The 23360-nt window shown below is 39.4% G+C and overlaps 1 protein-coding gene across 7 annotated transcripts in view; it reads right to left on the minus strand.

Annotated features, from left to right (window-relative positions):
* The window catches only part of LOC105463327 (RasGEF domain family member 1B), a 789062-nt gene that overhangs the window by 287001 nt on the left and 478701 nt on the right, over positions 1-23360 (minus strand). The gene's annotated exons all lie outside the window — the stretch shown is intronic.

Genomic DNA, 23360 nt, shown 5'->3' on the forward strand with positions numbered 1-23360 from the left:
TTAAGAATGTAAGGAATGGAATTTAAATTATAAATATATGTTTAAGTTTCATTCCAGTGAAAATAAGATACTTGAAAATACCAATAGAACAATGTCTGGAAAATCTGGCATGGTCCTTTCTGTATTGCAGTTTTAATAGAGACAGTCAGTGTTTGCCAGGGCAAGGAAGAAGGGAGATACTTCCCAATCTGAGAACTCAGGGTGACGTCAATTTAAAATATAATTACATGTAATTTTTAGAAGAATTATCAGTATATTGGAAAAGCATCTTAATCTTTTACTCAGCCAAACTTAAAAGAAATCCAGCTGTTCAGGCCATAAAGATCATAATTCAGAGCCTGTTATTCATTTGGTCATTGACAATGATTATGGGAACACAACACAGAGGAGATATAATACAGCTCCTAACCGTCTAGTCTAGAAAGTCTAAACCTATAAAGTTGCAGGAATGTCCCTCTTTCACTTACATTGTCCCACCCTATCTTGCATGGGTGAACAGAGATCTCCATACCACAAAGGTGACAGGTCACTGTGATAAACACAGACCAAAACCGACAGTACTGACACCAGCAAAGAGAACGTCTGTAGGCACGTCTTAGCAGTATCACGAAACATCAGGAGTTGTCAGGACCCTGACACTGCATCATGATCTCCTTACCACTCCTCAGGGTACTGGAGAGGGGAGGAATCAATAGGCAGGTCTTTAAGTCATCATCCAGGATCAAACCCTAGTCCCTTCCTCATCTAAAAGTCACTCGCTGAGGATTCATCAAGAGTCCAATGCCAGTCTGTGCTCCTGGGAATGAAAATCAGTACCCTTGTCAATGAGCTTCCCCTGCTCAAGTTGGTGAACATGGATGTTCCCAATCCTTCTCATGATTTCATTGCTTTCCTACCTCCCCCCCTCACCCTGCAACACACACACAACTGTTTTCCTTTGTCTCTTGTCAAATACAAAGAAACTACTTCTTAAATTTCAGCTTCTATTATGTGAACATCTGTGAGCAAATAAACTGAATATGGTTTCCATCTTTTTCCCTGCTTGGGACCCCTCATTTCACTTCCAACCCATTGAGGCCTGGTGCATCTGGCAGATGAGTTGGTGCTCAGTGGGGTGGCTTTAAATCTATAAATGATTCAAAGGCAATAAACAAAACAAAGACTCCAACTCTTTCGCTGAGAAAGGAGACTGTAGTTAGAAGATTATCACCTTAGGCTACAATTTAGAAAATTATTTTCCAATCTCAAAATGGCTAATGATGTAAAGGTAAAATAAAATTCTCCTGAATATTATTAGAAAATCCCCTGTCACGGAAGAGCCCTGGCAGACACTACCTTACAAAACCAAGTGATCAAGGTTATGATAAACAGGAAAGGACTAAGAAATTGTTACAGACCATAGGAGACGAAGCAGACAATACAGTATTCTGGATTGAATCCTGGAATAGAAAAAGAACATTAATGGAAGAGTGGTGAAAGCCAAATAAAGTTTGGAGTTTGGTTAATAGAAATGACCAACGTTCATGTCTTGTTTTGACAAATGTATAACAGTTGTGTAAGATGTTAACATCAGGGGAAACTGGGTGAAGGATTTATGGGAAGTCTGTACTATCTTTGGAACTCGTGTGTAAATCTAAACTTACTCAAAAATAAAAAGAAAATTAATGAAAGGAAAAAAAAGAAAATCCCCTGTCACTTTCTATTCTGCTTCCATGTTGGTTATTAGTGATATGGTGTTATAGGAACTTAACTAAAGGGCCACATTGGAAATTCTAGCAAGTTTTGTGAATATAAACACACATAAAATTAGAAACAAAATAGCACATTAGCCTAAGAAAATACATTTTAAGTGATCAATAGAACATGAATATTTTTGGAGGGGTTATTTTCCACAGTGTGCTCCCATGGCATTATTGCATAAATCAAGGGGAAATCAAGGTACTGGGGACACTTGATCTGTTGGCATCTTGGTCATCTTTCCTTTGTTTTAAGAGGAGTTGGGGGATTACCAGACTGAGCCAAAATGTAAGTCAACCTAAATGTTTGTAGACTTGGTAAGACTATTTCTTTGCTTCTAAGGTTACTAAGACAAGATCTGGAAATGAGCCCCCAAAAAGGGTTTCAGATACGGCAATATAAACAAGCTGTTTCTAAACATGGTTAGCTCTGTCAGGGAGTGATGCTGTCATTGGGGTGACAGCCTTAAGAGGGGCTACATCCCAGTTACCCACCCAACTCATTCACAAACCTCTTGTAAGAGCAGATAAAAAGAGCTATGAATGAGAATCTCCAAATTCAGAAGTGAGAATCTCCCAAGTTTATTCTCATTATACTTAGAGCATTGAAAATCAGTCTGGCCATCTCTGGCTTGGAAAAGATATAGGACTTGGCAGGAAAAGGGAGGCAGACCGGGCAGAGACAGTAGCATATGTGGAGTAGCATTGGGACCTTTGGATATCACCGCTGCTCTCAGCAGAGCTCTCTTATAAATAAGAGCTGACTTTCTCTTGGGACCTAGTAGCTGGGGTGTTTGCCAGTGTGAGGGGACACACTAACCACCTGGGTAAACATAAAAGTTACAAACCACTGGTAGAATCTTGACACACAGATGCTACTGGGTAATGACGATAAGGAAATCTCTGCAATTGTTCCTTTGTTCATTCATGTATTCATTTACTCAGCACATGTATATGGAGCACAGCTACATGTGAAATGCTAAGCGCCACTCTCTGCTGAGGGTACAGCTGTGAACAGATGAGGACCCTGTCTTCATGGTGCTTACATTTCAATAAGAGAAACTGAGAACCCCCAAAAGTCAATGAACAAAGTACTTGCTGATTGTGATACGTACAGCAGGCCCTTGAATAACATCATTTCATTCAGTGTTGTTTCATTATAGCGTTGAAAAAAAATATTAGTTCTTGGCAGGGCCACTGTCTGTGAGGGGTTTGCACATTCTCTCTATGTCTGCGTATGTTTTCTCCAGGTACTCAGGTTTCCTCCCACATCCCAAAGATGTGCACATTAGGTGAATGGACATGTCTACATGGTCCCAGTCTGAGTGAATGTGGGTGTGCATGAGTGTGTCCTATGATGGGATGACTCCCATCCGGGGCTGGTTCCCACCTTCTGCCCTGAGCTGCAGGATCAGCTCCGGCCACTTGCATGCCAAACGGAATGTGGATAAATAATTATCCTACTCATTTTGATTAATTTTTCTTAAATGTATGTATAGCTCACATTTATTTCAATGTTTAATATTAGAAGTGTTTTGGGTCTTTATTTAGGAGTTTGGTGATGTTTTTGTAACCAGAAATAGTCTTGTTTCCATCAGTTAGGCTACGGTAAAATTGGTTTCATTATACATCGTTTTGCTTAAAGATGTAGTTTTCATGACAATGTTAAGTGAAGACTTTCTTTAAAGGAATTAAGCAGCGTGCAGAGATAGAAGGCAATAGGGTAGACACAGTTTATATAGAGTGTTCAGGGAAAGATATCTCTGACATTAAAGGTGACATTTAAGCATCTAAGACTTGAGGCATGAGAAGAAGCCAACCATGCAAAAGCCAAGAGAGGAGCATTCCAGACAGAGGGAAGAGCAAGCGCAAGGCCCTGGGGCAGCACAGCACTGGGCACTGAGCTGAGGCCAGCAGGCCTGGAGCAAGGCTGAGAGCAGACAGGAGCCAGAGACTACAGGGTGTAATGAGCCCTGGTCAGGCATGCACAGTTTATTTTAAGGCAATGGGAAGACTTTGAAGGATTTTAAGCAAGAAAATGACAAAATCTGATTTACATTTTCAAAAGCTCTCTTTGGCTGCTCTGTGGAAAATGGATTGGACAGGGAAAGAGTGGAAGAATATTGTGCTAAGAGTCAAGATGAGTTAAAATATGGTCCATGCAACAGAGGAGTTCACAGTCTGATGTGAGACAGGCGAGTGAATACACGACTATAGTGGGGTGTGTGCAGCAGAGTGCATGTGCTCCAGGCACCAGGGCAGTACAAAGAAGGGAAAACCTGGTTTCATTTGCTGCCATCTATCAAATGAAACCATGTTAAAATAAAGTCAGATGGATGTAGATGACTTTACCTTGTATCATTAAGATGTTGATTGATCTTCATGCAAAAACTGGTACAACTGGAAAACCACTGAACATTTGATCAGAAACTGAAAACTATATATAGGGAAACAAGAGATTTTGCTAGTGATCCCTAGTTTATAAAAAGAGCCTATTCCAACAGTTCAGTTGGAAGGCTTTGGTTTAGAATACAGTTTTTTCTGATGAATTCTAGCATCTAGTTTCTCTGGGTGTAGTGATGTCTCAACTGTAACCCTGTACTGAGATACTGGAGAAAAAAAAAATACCTCCCTTAGTCATTAGGAAAATTTACCCCTCAGATTTGTCAGGCTATGGAGCTCAATGCAGATTACCAGAGGCATTTTCTATCTTAAGGAGTCAACAGTGGCATAGCTGCTTTCAGGTCCAAGTGAGTAGTAAGGATCTCTGCAGGATGACAAGCACAGGAAGGAGGTAAGAGACAAACTGTGTCGCAGGAGAAGGATCTAGAATGGGGAATTAGGAAACAAGGGTGCCCACCACCTTCACCTGCCCTACCCCCCTCCTATGTCAAGGAAACTGGCACTGGGCATGGCTGAAAAGCAAAGAAGGGAAGGGGGCTTCAGCCAGGTGGAGGGATAAAGCTTTTCCTTCCCTTTCTTAACCATCGTTACCAGCTGGTGCTGGAGACATGGTGAAAAGCATAATGCACTGTGGAAAACACCACTCTGGATGTCACAGCTTGTCTATAAATCCAGTCTTGCCACTTGCTGTGTGCTCTTGAGTTAGCAACTTCTTAGAGCTTTAATTAAAATAAAACTCCTACTTAGGGCTGTTTTGAAATCAAACAGGAAGTGAGTTGATTCTGCATCTATTCTTCCTTCTTTTTCTTAACCCACTTGTAAATAGCTACTGGTGTCTCACACCCGGAGAGACCCATCCTCACAACCGGGAAGAAAACTGGCTAGAAGACGAGGCTGCATGTGTGATTCCTGCTGGGACAGTGGCTATAAAGAAGGGACAAGTCAGCTGCTCCAAAATCGAAGATTGCTCACTGTGTTCAAAGACCATAAAGATATGCCAAAAACTCTCCAGTCATTGTTCTGACATTAGCATCTGTCATTTCAGCCCCTCCCCAAAAGCAATCTCTGTGACCTAGTTCTCTTACCTCTGATAAAGAATGAACTGATATTCATACCTCTGCAGATTTCCTTTCACCTTGCAATGACATTTTTTAAACTCTTTATTATTGAGAGTTTTCATAGCAGGCATCAATAGAAATTCCACCTGCAAGAACTCCCTTCTCATAAGCTTATTTCGTTAACCACCAGTACTTTCACATTTGTTATAATAGTATCTACTAGAATTCACAAAGAAACACAGCACAAGATTGGAATCCCATGAGTTCGAGGACATTCTCCACATTTTCCACAAGGTATGTACAATTAGGCACATAACATTCAGAGGTTCCCAGGGGCCTCCAAGGATTATCGTGGCTCTTTATCCTCACTTCTCTTGGGATGCACTGTCTTCAATTAACTTTTCAATCAAAGCTGAAATCATGTTCTAACCTGGGACCAGCCCAGGCAAAATGCTTATTCTTTTTTCTCTGATAGTGCTGCAGCCTAGTGAAGTGGTTAAGAGGGTAGAGTCACAAACTGAACTGTCTGAGTTTGCATCTTGGTACCACATTTACAAACAACCTTAGGCAGGTCATGTGTTTGTAGTCCTAGCTACTCAGCAGGCTGAGATGGGAAGATCACTGAAGCCCAGGAGTTTGAGGCTGCACACTGAGCTGAGATTGTGCCACTGCACTCTGGCCTGGGTGGCAGAGTGAGACCTTGTCTCCAAAAATAATAATAACAACCACAACTAGCATTTATTGGGAGATTTTTACTAACTCTGTAAAATGGAGATAATATTAACCTACTTTGTGAGTTAAGAATAATTGGTGGCTGGCAAGACGGCCAAATAGGAACAGCTGTTGTCTGCAGCTCCCAGCGAGATCAAAGCAGAAGGCAGGTGATGTCTGCATTTCCAACTGAGGTAACTGGCTCATCTCATTGGGACTGCTTAGACAGTCAGCGCAGCCCAGGGAGGGCAAGCCAAAGCAGGGTGGGGCGTTGGCTCACCCGGAAGCACAAGGGGCCGGGGAACTCCCTCTCCTAGCCAAGAGAAGCCGAGAGGGACTGTGCCGTGAGGGACTGTGCCGTGAGGGGCTGTGCTGTGAGGAACAGTGCATTCTGGCCCAGGCCCAGATACTATGCTTTTCCCATGGTCTTTGCAACCCACTGACCAGGAGATTCCCTCGGATGCCTACACCGCCAGGGCCCTGGGTTTCAAGCACAAAACTTGTCAGCCATTTGGGCAGACACCGAGCTAGCAGCAGGAGTTTTTTTTCCTACTGCAGTGGCACCTGAGGTGCCAGCGAGACAGAATTATAACTTCCCTGGAAAGGGGAATGAAGCCAGAGAGCTGGGTAGCTCAGCAGAACACAAACCCATGGAGCCCAGCAAGCTAAGATACACTGGCTTGAAATTCTCACTGCCAGCATAGCAGTCTGAAGTCTACCTGGGACGCTCGAGCTTGGTGGGGGGAGGGGTGTCCGCCATTACTGAAACTTGAGTAGGCGGTTTTCCCCTCACATTGTAAACAAAGCCGCCAGGAAGTTCAAACGGGGCAGAGCCCACTGCGGCTCCACAAAGCCGCTGTAGCCAGACTGCCTCTCTAGATTCCTCCTCTCCGGTCAGGCCAGGGCATCTCTGAAAGAAGGCAGCAGCCCCAGTCAGGGGATTATAGATAAAACTCCCATCTCCCTGGGACAGTGCATCTGGGGGAAGGGGCAGCTTCAGCAGACTTGAACTTTCCTGCCCGATAGCTCTGAAGAGTGCAGCAGTTCTCCCAGCACAGCATTCAAGCTCTGCTAAGGGTCAGACTGACTCCTCAAGTGGGTGCCAGAGGCAGGGGCAGGTGCCCCTCTGGGACAAAGTTTCCAGAGGAAGGAACAGGCAGCAATCCTTGCTGTTCTACAGCCTCCACTGGTGATACCCAGGCAAACAGGGTCAGGAGTGGACCTCCAGCAAACTCAAGCAGACCTGCAGCAGAGGGGCCTGACTGTTGGATGGAAAACTAACAAACAGAAAGGAATAGCATCAACATCAACAAAAAGGACTTCCACACATAAACCCTTCCCAGAGGTCACCAACATCAAAGACCAAAGGTAGATAAATCCACAAAGATGGAGGAAAAACAGTGTAAAAAGGTTGAAAATTCCAAAAAGCAGAACACCTCTTCTCTTTCAAAGGATCACAACACCTCACCAGCAAGGGAACAAAACTGGACGGAGAATGAGTTTGACAAGTTGACAGAGGTAGGCTTCAGACGGTGGGTAATAACAAAGTCCTCTGAGATAAAAGAGCATGGTCTAACCTACTAAATGCAAGGAAGCTAAGAACCTTGAAAAAAGGTTAGAGGAATTGCTAACCACAAAAACCAGTTTAGAGAAGAACATAAATGACCGAATGGAGCTGAAAAACACAGCATGAGAACGTCGTGAAGCATATACAAGTATCAATAGCCAAATCGATCAAGCAGAAGAAAGGATATCAGAGACTGAAGATCAACTTAATGAAATAAACCATGAAGACAAGGTTAGAGAAAAGGAATGAACAAAGCCTCCAAGAAATATGGGACTATGTGAAAAGACCAAATCCACGTTTGATTGCTGTACCTGAAAGTGACGAGGAGAATGGAACCAAGTTGGAAAACACTCTTCAGGATATTATCCAGGAGAACTTCCCCAGCCTAGAAAGACAGGCCAACATTCAAATTCAGGAAATACAGAGAACGCCACAAAGACACTCCTTGAGAAGAGAAATGTTAAGATACATAATCATCAGATCCACCAAGGTTGAAATGAAGGAACAAATGTTAAAGGCAGCCAGAAAGAAAGGTCAGGTTACCCACAAAGGGAAGCTCACCAAACTAACAGTAGATCTCTCTGCAGAAACCCTACAAGCCAGAAGATAGTGGAGGCCAATATTCAACATTCTTAAAGAAAAGAATTTTCAAACCAGAATTTTATATCCAGCCAAACTAAACTTCATAAGTGAAGGAGAATGCAATCCTTTATAGACAAGCAAATGCTGAGAGATTTTGTCACCACCAGACCTGCCTTACAAGAGCTCCTGAAGGAAGCACTAAATATGGAAAGGAAAAACTGGTACCAGCCACTGCAAAAACATACCAAATTGTAAAGACCATTGACACTATGAAGGAACTGCATCAACTAACGGGCAAAATAACCAGCTAGCATCATAATGACAGGATCAAATCCACACATAACAACGTTAATCTTAAATGTAAATGGGCTAAATGCCCCAAATAAAAGACACAGACTGGCAAATTGGATAAACAGTCAAGACCATCAGTGTGTTGTATTCATGAGACCCATCTCACGTGCAAAGACACACATAGGCTCGAAATAAAGGGATGAAGGAATATTTACCAAGTAAATGGAAAGCAGAAAAAAGCAGGTGTTGCAATCCTAGTCTCTGATAAAACAAACTTTAAACCAACAAAGATAAAAAAATACAAAGATAATGGCAAAGGGATCAATGCAACAAGAAGAGCTAACTATCCTAAATACATATGCACCCAATACAGGAGCACCCAGATTCATAAAGCAAGTTCTCAGAACCTACAAAGAGACTTAGACTCCAACACAATAATAATGGGAGATTTTAACACCCCACTGTCAATATTAGACAGATCAATGAGACACATAATTAACAAGAATATTCAGGACTTGAACTCAGCTCTGGACGAAGCAGACATAATAGATGTCTACAGAACTCTCCACCCCAAATCAACAGAATATACATTCTTCTCAGCACCACATCGCACTTATTCTAAAATTGACCAAATAATTGGAAGTAAAACACTCTTCAGCAAATGCAAAAGACTGGAAATCATAACAGTCTGTCAGACCACAGTGCAATCAAATTAGAATTCCAGATGAAGAAACTCACTCAAAACTGCACAACTACATGAAAATTGAACAACCTGCTCCTAAATGACTACTGAGTAAATAACGAAATTAAGGCAGAAATCAGTATGTTCTTTGAAACCAATAAGAACAAAGACACAATGCATCAAAAACTCTGGGACACAGCTAAAGCAGTGTTTAGAAGGAAATTTATAGCAATAAATGTCCACAGGAGAAAGCAGGAAAGATCTAAAATCAACACTCTAACATCACAATTAAAAGAACTAAAGAAGCAAGAGCAAACAAATTCAAAAACTAGTAGAAGACAAGGATTAAATAAGATCAGAGCAGAACTGAAGGAGATACAGACACAGAAAACCCTTCAAAAAATCAATGAATCCAGATGGTTTTTTGAAAAGATTAACAAAATAGATACACCACTAGCCAGACTAATAAAGAAAAGAGAGAAGAATCAAATAGACACAACAAAAAATGATAAAGAAGAGATCATCACTGATCCCACAGAAATACAAAGTACCATCAGAGAATATTATAAGCATCTCTATGCAAATAAACTAGAAAATCTAGAACAAATGGATTCCTGGACACATACACCCTCCCAAGACTAACCCAGGAAGAAGTGGAATCACTGAAGAGACCAATAACAAGTTCTGAAATTCACGCAGTAATTAATAGCCTACCAACCAAAAAAAAAAAAAAAACAACAAAACAAACAAACAAAAAAAAAACCCCAGGACCAGACAGGTTCACAGCCAAATTCTACCAGAAGTGCAAAGAGGACCTGGTATCATTCCTTCTGAAATGATTCCAAACAATAGCAAAAGAAGGACTCTTCCCTAACTCATTTTATGAGACCAGCATCATCCAATACCAAAACCTAGCAGAGACACAACAAAAAAACAAAATTTCAGGCCAATATCCCTGATGAACATTGACGTGAAAATCTTCAATAAAATACTGGCAAACTGAATCCAGCAGCACATCAAAAAGCTTATCCACCAAGATCAAATTGGCTTCATCCCTGGGATGCAAGGCTGGTTCAACATATGCAAATCAATAAACATAATCGATCACATAAACAGAACCAATGACAAAAACCACATGATTATCTTAATGGATGCAGAAAAGGCCTTTGATAAAATTCAACACCCCTTCATGCTAAAAACTCTCAATAAACTAGGTATTGATGGAACGTATCTCAAAATAGTAAGAGCTATTTATGACAGACCCACAGTCAATATCATACTGAATGGGCAAAAGCTAAAAGCATTCCCTTTGAAAACAAGCACAAGACAAGGATGCCCTCTCTCACCACTCCTATTCAACATAGTATTGGAAGTTCTGGCCAGGGATATCAGGCAAGAGAAAGAAATAAAGGATAAATGGGAAGAGAGGAAGTCAAATTGTCTCTGCTTGCAGATGACATGATTGTATATTTAGAAAACCCCATCGTCTCAGCCCCAAAACTCCTTAAGCTGATAAGCAACTTCAGCAAAGTCTCAGAATACAAAATCAATGTGCAAAAATCACAAGCATTCCTATACACCAATAATAGACAAACAGAGAGCCAAATCATGAGTGAACTCGCACTCACAACTGCTACAGATAGAATAAAATACCTAGGAATCCAACTTACAAGGGATGTGAAGGACCTTTTCAAGGAGAACTACAAACCACTGCTCAAGGAAACAAGAGAGGACACAAACAAAAGGAAAAACATTTCATGCTCATGGATAAGAAGAATCAATATCGTGAAAATGGCCATACTGCCCAAAGTAATTTATAGATTCAATGCTATCCCCATCAAGATACCATTGACTTTTTTCACAGAATTAGAAAACACTACTTTAAATTTCATATGAAACCAAAAAAGAGCCCAAATAGCCAAGACAATCCTAAGCAAAAAGAACAAAGCTGGAGGCATCATGACACCTGACTTCAAACTATACTAGAAGGTTACCGTAACCAAAACACCATGGTACTGGTACCAAAACAGATATATAGACCAATGGTACAGGACAGAGACCTCAGAAATAATGCCACACATCTTCAACCATCTGATCTTTGACAAACCTGACAAAAACAAGCAAGGGGGAAAGGATTCCCTATTTAATAAATGATGTTGGGAATACTGGCTGGCCATATGCAGAAAACGGAAACTGGACCCCTTCCTTACACCTTATACAAAAATTAACTCAAGATGGATTAAATACTTAAATGTAAGACCTAACACCATAAAACCCCTAGAAGAAAACCTAGGACATAGGCATGGACAAAGGGTTCATGTCTAAAACACCAAAAGCAATGGCAACAAAAGCCAAAATTGACAAATGGGATCTAATCAAACCAGGAGCTTCTGGACAGCAAAAGAAACTATCATCAGAGTGAACAGGCAACCTGCAGAATTGGAGAAAAATTTTGCAATTTATCCATCTGACAAAGGGCTAATATCCAGAATCTACAAGGACCTTAAACAAATTTACAAGAAAAAAACAACCAGCCGGGCACAGTGGCTCACACCTATAATTCCAGCACTTTGAGAGGCTGAGGTGGGCAGATCACCTGAGGTCAGGAGTTTGAGACCAGCCTGGTCAACATCGTGAAACCCTGTCTCTACTAAAAAATATAAAAATTAGCTGGGCGTGGTGGCAGTTGCCTTAATGCCAGCTACTTGGAAGGCAGAGACAGAATTGTTTGAACCCAGGAGGCAGAAGTTGGAATGAGCCGAGATGGAGCCATTGCACTCAAGCCTGGGGGACAAGAGCGAGACTTCTCTCAAAAGAAAAACAAAAACAAAAACAAAACCCATCGAAAAGCGGGTGAAGGATATGAACAGACATTTCTCAAAATAGGACATTTATGCGGCCAACAAACATATGAAAAAAAGTTCATCACCACTGGTCATTAGAGAAATACAAATCAAAACCACAATGAGATACCATCTCACACCAGTTAGAATGGCGATCATAAAAAAGTCAGGAAATAAGAGATGCTGGAGAGGTTGTGGAAAAATAGGAATGTTTTTATACTGTTGGTGGGAGTGTAAATTAGTTCAGCCATTGTGGAAGACAGCGTGGCGATTTCTCAAGGATCTAGAACCAGAAATGCCATTTGACCCAGCCATCCCATTACTGGGTATATACCCAAAGGATTATAAATCATTCTACTATAAAAACACACGCACATGTATGTTTATTGCAGCACTATTCACAATAGCAAAGACTTGGAACGAACCCAAATGCCCATCAATTATAGACTGGATAAAGAAAATGTGGCACATTTACACCATGGAATACTATGCAGCCATAAAAAAGAATGAGTTAATGTCCTTTGCAGGGACATGGATGAAGCTGGAAACCATCATTCTAAGCAAAGTAACACAGGAACAGAAAATCAAACACCGCATGTTCTCACTCATAACTGGGAGTTGAACAATGAGAACACATGGACACAGGGAGGGGCCTGTCGAGGGCTGGGGGAGGGGGGTTAGGGGAGGGATAGCATTAGGAGAAATACCTAATGTAAATGACGGGTTGATGGGTGCAGCACACCATCATGGCACAAGTATACCTATGTGACATACCTGCATGTTCTGCACATGTATCCCAGAACTTAAAGTATAATTTACAAAGAAAGAACAATAATTAATACATATAAAATGGTTAGAACACAATAACTCAATAAATGCTAGCTGTTGTTGTTGTTACTACTATTTTTAGAGACAAGGTACTCTGTCACCCAGGCCATAGTGTAGCAGCACAATCTCTGCTCACTGCAGCCTCAAACTCCTGGGCTTAAGTGATCCTCCCACCTTAGAATCCCAAGTAGCTTGGACTATAAGCACATGCCACCACACATGGCTAAGTTTATTTTATTTTTTGTAGAGACAAATTCTCACTATGTTGTCCAGGCTGGTCTTGAACTCCTGGCTTCTAATGAGCCTCCCACGTTGATCTCCCAAAATGCGGGGGTTACAGGCAGAAGCCACAGTACCCTGCCAATTCTAGCTATGATTATTACACAGTAAGGTGAAAAGTTTTGTGTCCCCTCCCAAAATATGGACAGTTGCACACAGCATAAGAAAACAATGTTCATGTTCCCCTGTCTTCATCCTTCCATCAAAAATATAAAATAATAAATGATGTTTAATTTTAATGCCTAACTCAAAATTTAAATGCACTTTTTCTAACTATCCCAGACAAGTATTCAAGTAATATGTGCCTCCCCTGTCAGGATAGCCTGTCTTGGGGCTCTCACCTTCTGCCCTTAGTACAAGAGACAAGAATGGCAGGCCAAGGTGTCCTGGGAGTACTTCATCCCTGAGTGACAGCTGGTGCTGTCAAGAGTCGTTATTGCTGGTGCGCACAGACCTTCTGGCAAAGCCAGGCGAAACAGAGAAACTGCAGTCTCCCTGCCCACCTGTCAGCCTCGTCCAGGAACAGCAGAGAAATTTGCTCTTTTCTTTCTTCAAAGGGTCCAGCAAGCCCCAGCACCCTCATTAATGCATGCCTCTTCAATCCCAGCCTGCCTCCCTACCCTCCCTGAACACAGACTTCCCAACCTATTCTTCCAAGAAGGGGATTAGCTCAATTAATCTCTGAACAAATGTCAAGGAGTCTGGGGGAGGGGGCACCTTTCAAGTGCCGCGCCCCAAACAGCAAATAAAGCCAGACATGCGCTAAGGCCATACTACACAAGGGTGAGCTGAAGCAGCTGCCAACAGGATAGCACCAAGTCCTCTTAATCTCAGGCTTAGCTTCCCAGGGGCTCACTTTCTTGCCAGCCTGTTCTAACAGACCACAAGCACCAGGCGCTCAAGTTCTCCTCTCACCATCTGGGACGGGGGTAGTGGCAGGAAAGCTGCTTCAGGATCAGAATTCATTTTTGAGGCAAACATTGCTCTCCTCTCATCTCCTGTGTTGCTGCCTTCTGTGCTTGCCCTCTCCTCTCTGGGCTCACCTACCTCCCCCACCTTCAAAGGGCAGGCACTCCCCTCCAAAGCATGGTTTAAAAAAAGATAGTTCTTAGGTTCAGAGTAAGGAAACCAAGCAGGCAAAAAAGTCACAGGGAGAGAAGCCAGGAGTGGTTGGGGGTGGAGGAAATTCTCATTATGTAAACACAAAATTATTTTCCCCCAACCATAAGTTTCATAAACCTGACCCACAGAATTTTGGGAAAAGCCCTGAGAGTGCTTTCTCTTTGATCTAATTCCCAGAAAGACTTCATTCAATCCATCTAAGGGAGTGACTGAACTGGTAATAATTCTCTAGAATAGAGATTTCCCAATTGCTCTATGCTCATTCCAATTTTTTAATTTGTAAGGTATTTTCTAGTAGTTTAATCCTTCTCTGTCTCTTTCTCCCTTCCTCTTCCTTTTCCCCTCTCTCCCTCTCCCCCTCTGTCTCCTGAGCCAGCAAAATCTGGCCTAACCAGCAGGCTATTAAACAGCACTTCCACATGCTACAGTCCAATGATTCAGTAATTAATTTTCATAATGATGATCTGGAAGGATTTCTACAGCCTCTTGAAAGATCCAAGAATATATATACCCTACTGGTTATACATATGCTTTGAGTGTGAGAGGTAGCCTGGGTGTCCAGTTCTGGTGGTGTCATTTACTAACCGTGTGGCCTCAGGCAAGTTACTTAACCTCTCTGCCTGTTAACCATTTCCTCATCTGTGATACAGGAATACAAAGTTTATTATGAAAGAAAATGGTTAACACTCTAGTTATGAAATATGTCCTATGAACCAGACACTATGCCAGTTGATTTGCCTGAATTATTTTATTTAACCCTCACAACAATTGCTGAGTCACTATTAAGGGCATTTCATCACAGTCTCATTTGTTCAATATTAGCAATACACATATTATACCTATGGTGACTATAAACCAGAATATCTGATTAATGTAAACACCTCATTTCCTGGCTAGAAGAAGGCACAGGCAGTACTAGTTCAATTATTATCCAAAGTTCTTCTGTTCAGATGCGCTTTTGAATTCAGAAAATGTCTGGACTTTAGAAAGACAATATGGTTCATATAACAAATAGAACACACTGGTCTGGGGCAGCATCCTGTAACTGAACACATTAACATTTCTGCTCTGAAACATGAATCTTCTCCCTAAAGAGAACAACAAAGAGCTTCCTATCATCTCAAAACAGGTTTGGTTACCAAAAGTCATTCAGAACAGGTAGTTTTGTCATCAAATAAGTTAGAAAAGAAAGCAATAAATAAACTTAGGCTATTGTTTATATTTCAAAATTCCAGACAGGACATTGTGAACTTTATTACACAAAAGCACTAAACAAAGAACCGAGATTCTAGTCCCGGCTCTGGTAGTGACCACTGTGTCACTGTGGGCAAATTGCCAAGCTGCTCTGGTTTCAGATTCTTCATCTACAAAATAGGTGACTACAACTTTCTCCTAAGTTATACAGAAGTAGCTGTGAAGATCAAATGAGATAGAATCCATCGGAGTATTTTGAATAAATGAAATGCTTACCAAATTCAAGGGTTTTTTTTTATCTTTTAAAATGATTTTTTCAATGGTTACAGATTTAATTATGCACTACTGCTTCTTGTTTGAATGGCACAGTGTTGCTTACGTGGGAAAAGATTCCCCAATTAAATCTCCTTTTTGCATTCATCAACTATTGTTGTTTCTTATACATCAATAAAGATTAGCAAATACATGATGACTGTACTACTGAAATATTTCTCTGGGTTAAATTACAAGAATCATCTCTAGCAAACAATGATAAGCTGCCGTGTCAAATCACTGCAGTTACTGAATACCTGAAAGACCTTTTTTTTTTGTTTTGAAGAAGCAAGCTGTTCAAGTGTCAGGTTGATTTTAACCTGATTTTACGACTTCTTAAAAAATCTGCTCATGTCTTCCTTTTCTGTGAGATCTATGAAGACAGCATTGGCCTGGGAGTTTGATGATCCAGTTGCTAGTCCCAGCCTGACCTCTAATGTTCTGTGTGATCTAGGACAAGTCACAACACCTCTGAGATGAACTCTCCAAGTCCCTGAGCCTAGTTAGACTTTGGGAGGTAAGAGAGGGCTCACTGCTGCTATTTGGTGTCCCCAACAGAAGATTTTCTTCTCACAGGATTCAAGCCCTGGTTGTTCCTGACACACACTCCTGGCTGGCTGGGAGCTGCCTTTGCACTGATATCAATCACACGTTGCTGATGTCAGCCCAGCTGTGACAGCTGAGGCCACCACCACCCACAGCTGACTGAGTGAGTCACATCTGCCTCCTTTCTCTTTGACATGAACCTCTCGGAAGCCCAGGGACAGAGCCCACAACCTGCTTCTCCCTTTGCAGCTCTTTATACTCTTTCAGCTTACAAAGTCTCCATGGCTGAGTGATTTGTCTCATTAGCCACGCTTTTACAAAATTAACCATGAATGTTCTCCAGCATCCGTGGTAACCTTTCTGCCAAGGAGCAATTATAACTATAAGGTATCTTCTTTTGATGTTGACTTTTACAAACAGAGGATCCCTGGCAATTAAAATGCAATGAGGTGGTTATCTCATTAAAAAAATTATAAATACTCCCTTTCATAGAGAAGAAGGACACATTCAGTAACCTTTACTATATAATCAAGCTGGTAATTATTATCAATAACTGAAGGACATTCTGTGTTTTAAAACCCAAGGTCCATGACACATATGAAATGGTAGTATAAATCTAATATAGAAAAAAAAAAACCAAACTAGACTTAGAACCTGAATTTTCCTTACCCCCAGGGAGGCTGTGATCAAACAGATGAGGCAAAAATATAAAGCAATTATATTATTATATTTATTATATAAAATAATATGTAGGGGTGCGGCAAGATGGCTGAATAATACTCTCTAGCAACTGTCTCCCCACAGGAACACCAAATTGAACAATTATTCATAAAAGAAAGCACTTTAGCAGGAAGACTAAAAGATAAACCTATCAAAAATAATAACTATGACTGCTTTTTAAGGGATAGACAATATAAAAGACATAAAAAGAGACAAGAAAACGTCCAAAAGCAGGATAGGAATTAAAATGTGGAGTGTTTCAGTTTCCTCTTTGCTTGTTTGTAAGCAGAGTGAAGTTGTCATCAGCTTAAAATAATTGGTTGTAAGATGTTATTTGTAAGCCTTGTGGCAACCACAAGACTGAAACCTATGGTAGATACACAAAAAATAAAAAGCAAGAAATTAAAAAAATACTACCAGAGAAAATCACTTTTACACAAAGGAAGACCAGAAGGAAAAAAGAAAGGAAGAGGACCAACAAAACAACCAGAAAAGAAAATGGCAACAGTGAAGTCCTTACCTTCGATGATAACATTGAATGTAAATGAACTACATTTTCCCATCCAAAGACAGAGTGGCTGAATGGATAAAAATAAGACTCAACCATATGTTGCCTACAAGAAACTCACTCCACCTATAAAGACACGTATAGACTGAAAAAGGTGGGAAAAAATATTTCATACAAATGTAAACCAAAAAACAGTAAGAGTAGCTCTACATTTATATCACATAAAATACATTTCCAGACAAAAACTGTAAAAAGAGACAAAGAAGGTCATTATTAAATGATAAAGGGGTCAATTCAGCAAGAGGATATAACAGTTCTAATTATACATAAGCCGAATGCTGGAGCACTCCGATATATAAAGCAAATATTATTAGAGCTAAAGAGAGACATATACCCCAATGCAAAATTAGCTGAGAATTTCAACACCCAACTTTCAGCATTGGATAATCATATATACAGGAAATCAACAAAGAAACACGGAACTTTATCTAAACTATGGACCAAATGAACCTAAGAGCTATTTACAGAATATTTCATCCAATAGCTACAAAATACTCATTCTTCTCATCAGTACATGGAACATTCTCAAGGATAGATCATATGTTAAGCCACAAAACAAGTCTAAAAAATTCAAAACAAATAAACTAGTATCAAGTATCTTTTCTAAACATGATAAAACCAGAAATCAATAACAAGAGGAACTTTGGAAACTGTATAAACACATGGAAATCAAATAATATGATCCTGAACAACAATTAGGTCAATGAAAAAATTAAATAGAAAAGTTAGAAAATTTTTTGAATCAAATGAAAATGAAAACACAATGTACCAAAATCTATGGGATATAGCAAAAGCAGTGGTAAGAGGGAAGCTTATAGCAACAAACATCTACATCAAAAAAGGGAGAAAAGCTTTAAATAAACAACCTAATAATATACCTTAATGAAGAACTAGAAAAGCAAGCACAAAACCAAATTCAAAATCATTAGAAATAAAGATCAGAGCAAAAATAAATAAAACTGAGACTAAAAAAGTACTAAACACCCACAAAATGAAAATTTTTTTTTAAAACATAAGCAAACTTGACAAATCTTTAGCAAGATTAAGTACCAAAAAAAAAAAGAGAGCAAACCCAAGTAAATAAAATCAAAATGAAAAAGAAGACATTACAACTGATACCACAGAAATTTAAAGGATCATTACAGACTATTATGAGTAGCTATATGCCAATGCATGGGAAAGTCTATAAGAAATGGATAAATTCCTAGACACATACAACCTACCAAGATTGAACTGTAAAGAAATCCAAAACTTGAATAGACAAATAACAAATAATGAGATACAAGCAATAATAAAAAGTCTCCCATCAAATTAAAGCCCAGGATTCTATGGCTTCACCACTGAATTCTAACAAACATTTAAAGAATTACTTACATCAATCCTACTCAAACTATTCAAAAAAAAAAAAAATTGAGGAGGAGGGAAATCTATCCAAACTCATTCTACAAGGTTAGTATTACCTTAATACCAAAACCAGACAAAAGCACAACAACAAAACAAAACTGGAGGTCAATATCCCTGATGAACATAGATGCAAACATCCTCAACAAAATACCAGCAAACTAAATTGAACAACACAGTAAAGAAAACATCATTCATCATGATTAAGTGGGATTCATCCCAGGGATGCAAGGATGGTTCAACACAAGCAAATCAATCAATGTGACACATCATATCAACAGAATAAAGGACAAAAACCATATGATCGACTGGGTGCAATGACTCATGCCTATAGTACCAGCACTTTGGGCGATCGAATTGGGCAGATCACTCGAACCCAGGAGTTTGAAACCAGTTTGGTTTCAAACTTTGTGTCTAGAAAAAAAATACAAAAATTAGCCAGGCATGGTGGTGCATGCCTGTAGTCCCAGGTACTTGGAGGCTGAGGTGGGGGCATCACTTGAGTCCAGTAGGTCAAGGTTGTCATGAGCTGTGATAACACTACTACACTCTAGCACAGCTAACAGAGTGAGACCCTGTCCCATAACAAACAAACACCATATGATCATTTCAATAAACGCTGAAAAGGCATCCAATAAAGTTCAACATCCTTCATGATAAAATCTCTCAGACAACTGGGTATAGAAGGAACATACCTCAACATGATAAAAGCCACATACAATAAACCTACAGCTAGTGTCATACGGAATGGGGAAAAACCTGAAAGCCTTTCCTCTGAGATCTGGAATGAGACAAGAATGCCCATTTTAATCACTTTTATTCAACAGGGTACTGTAAGTCCTAGGCAGGGCAATTAGGCAAGAGAAATAAACAAAAGGCATCCACATTGGAAAGGAAGAAGTTAAAATCATTCTTGTTTGAGATGATATGATCTTATATTTAGAAAAACCTAAAGATTCCACCAAAAAAAACTATTAGAACTAATAAATTCAGTAAAGTTTCAGGATGCAAATCAACATACAAAAGTCAGCAGAATTTCTATATGCCAACAGCAAACAATCTGAAAAAGAAACCAAGAAAGTAATCTTATTTACAATTAGCTACAAATAAAAATATATACCTAAGAATAAATGTAACCAAAGAAGTTAAAGTTCTCTACAACAAAAACTATAAACATTGATGAAATAAATTGATGAGGACACAAAAAAGGAAAGATATTCCACGTACATGAATTGGAAGAATGACTATTTTTTAAATGGGCATACTACCCAACACAATCTACAGATTCAATGCAATCTCCATCAAAATACCAATGGCATTCTTCATGGAAATAGAAGGAAAAAATCTTAAAATTTATATAGAACCATAAAGATCCAGAATAGCCAAATCAATCCTGAGCAAAAAAAACAAAACTGGGAGAATCATATCAATTTCCTCACTTCAAATACTACTACAAAGCTATAGTAATCAAAATAGCATGGTATTTTGAACATCAGGAAGAATAGCTAATTTGTGTGGCTTAATGCCTAGCTGATGGGATGATCTGTGCAGCAAACCACCATGGCACATGTTTACATATGTAACAAACCTGCACATCCTGCACACATACCCCTGACCTTAAAATAAAAGTGGAAGATAAAAAAAATATCCTTTTGCCACATTTAAAAGAAAACAAAAAAGAAAAAAATGGGCAAAAGATCTGAATAGACATTTCTCAAAAGAAGACATACACATGGCCAACAGTTATATGAGAAAATATTCAACAGCACTACTTATCAGAGAAATGCAAATTAAAACTATACTGATATATCATCTCACCCAAGTTTAATTGGCTTTTATCCAAAATACAGGCAATAATGAATACTTGTGAGGATGTGGAAAAAGGAGAACCCTCATACACTGTTGGTGGAAACATAAATTAGTGCAGCCACTATGGAGAACAGTATACAGGTTCCTGAAAAAGCTAAAAATATAACTATCATGTGATCCAGCAATCCCACTACTAGGTATATATCCAAAAGAAAGGAAACCAATATATGAAAGAGATATCTGTATTCCCATGTTTACTGCAGCACTATTCACAATAGCCAAGGTACATAATCAATCTAAGTGTACATTGGCAGATGAATGGATAACGAAAATGAGTTATATATACGCAATACTATATTTTAGAGCTACTAGAGAGAATAAAATCTTGTCATCTGTAACAACATGGATGGAACTAGAGACAGTATGTTAGGTGAAATAAGCGAGGCACAAAAAGACAAATATCCCATGTTCTCACTAATATGTGGGAGCTAAAAAAATAAATTAAACTCAAGGAAAGAGAGGGTAGAATGATGCTTACCAGAGTCTGGAAAGGGTAGTTGGCAAGGACGCTGGGTAGAAAGGGGATGGTTAATGAGTACAAAAACACAGTTAGATAGAAAAAATATCTAGTGTTAGGTAGCACAATAGGATGACTACGGTTGATAATTTATTGTATATTTTAAAATAACAAAAACTATATAATTGGAATGTTCCTAACCCAAAGAAATGCCCAATACTTGAGGTGATAATACCCCAATTACTCTGATTTGATCATTATACATTGTATGGTTGTATCAAAATAACACACGTATCTCATAAGTACACACAGCTACTATTTATCTATAATAATTAAAATAATTTTAAAAATAATATGTAGTACAATAAAGATAATCACAAATTACTATGGGAGATATAACAATGCTTAATTTATCCTGAAGTTTAGAGAAGACTTCTTGAAAAAGGTGATTTATTGATGTTGAGTTACTTAAACTCTCTACGTCTCAGTTTTGTCATTTTTGTGGTGTAATTTAAAATACCTACATCTACATTTATGATGAAAAATTCAACATATAGGTAGGAGTTGCCATAACATTCCCAGCTCAATAAACATGCTGGTCTCTTGTACTAATATAGAAGCTAATATTCTTAAATCTGAATTCTGAAAACAGAAAACACCTTTTACCCAAATGTCCCACCAAGAATTTCTTGGCCTATGTCATTTTCTATTGTTCTAAAACATACCAGAGTCTGAAGATAGACTGATCATTGTTCTGAGCACCTTCGCTTTTCGGTAACTTCTAGCAAACAAGTTCACTCAGGTCAAAGAAGAAGTTGTGTTTCTAAATGCATTTTTCTTTCTTTCTCCCCCCTGCTCACTGCTCACTACCATATCTGGAGTTCTCTTTGGTCACAGCATTCTTTTGCCTGGAAGAAATGTCTCAGTATTCAGAACCTGTACTGCATGTCCATATGCTTGGTTGCAATCCAGTAGCTAAAGAAGAAGATAATCAAGTAGATAAAGTGGCTAGGAGAAGATGGGGCAAATTTTTCACACTAAATTAATTATTCAACAAGTACTCACTCCATACTAGGCATCATGGGGGATAATAAAGGGTAAGAAAGAGTTCTTCAAAGAGTTTGTGATCTAGTTTGAAAGATAAGACTAACACAATTGGAGAAATTAAAGTAAAATAAAATGTAATATGTAATAAAGTAAAAAACAAAGTGAAATATGTACACTGTGATTGTTTAAAGGAAAATGAAATATTTAAGAGAGTGTAAGGCAGCAAGCAGGAGGCACTCGGTCTCTGTAGGCTTGGGGAGATTTGACTGGGGGAGGAGCAGCAGGTCCTGCAGGTGAGAGGACTAAGACCCAAAGGGCAGAAAGAGCATGGTCTGCCCTTAGGGTGGTACGCAGACCAGTCTGACTGAAGTGGAGGAATATGCTAGGTATGAGAACCATCCTTCAAGGCTTACCCATCACCTAAGGTGACTCTGAGGTAGATAATTTCCTCATGCCTTGCCTGACCCTGTACAAATTTCTTACCTTATAAGGATGTACCAGAAATCTAAAAATATCTATAAACTCCCATGGATTTGTAGCCATTCACTGTGTGATGAATAGGCAAATAAGGAGTATTATTCTGGCTTAATATGGGGTAGAGTGTTGAGAGGGTTTGCTGGGATGTAGTTGTCTGGGTCTCCTATTAGGAGGAGCAGGACAAGTAGGACTAGGCCTAAAATATCTTTAATCGTGCAGTAAGGGTGAAATGGGATTTTATCAGAGTCTGATGAAATTTCCAAAAGGTTGTTGGATCTTGTTTCACGTAGGAGTAGGGGGTGAACAGCTAGTAGCGCTGTAATAATGAAAGATAGAATAAAATGGAAAACAAAGAATCCTGTAAGGGTGGCTTTGTCAACTGAAAAGCTACCTCAGATCCATTGTACTAGGTCTGTTCCAATGTACAGAATAGCTGATAGCAGGTTTGTAATTACTGTTTCTCAGGAAGATATTTGACCCCATGGAAGGACACAACCTATGAATGCTGCTGCTATTACATAACCTATGACCACTGTTGCTATTAGAATGTTATCAATGTTTCAAGTTTCTAGGAAGGTGTAAGATCTGTAACATAGGCCTCATTCTACATGTAAATATAGGCAGATAAAAGATATTGAAGCCTCATTGGCACGCAGGTACAAATGAT

The sequence above is a fragment of the Macaca nemestrina genome, chromosome 3 (assembly GCF_043159975.1).
Source record: "Macaca nemestrina isolate mMacNem1 chromosome 3, mMacNem.hap1, whole genome shotgun sequence".
NCBI classification, from domain to species: domain Eukaryota; kingdom Metazoa; phylum Chordata; class Mammalia; order Primates; family Cercopithecidae; genus Macaca; species Macaca nemestrina.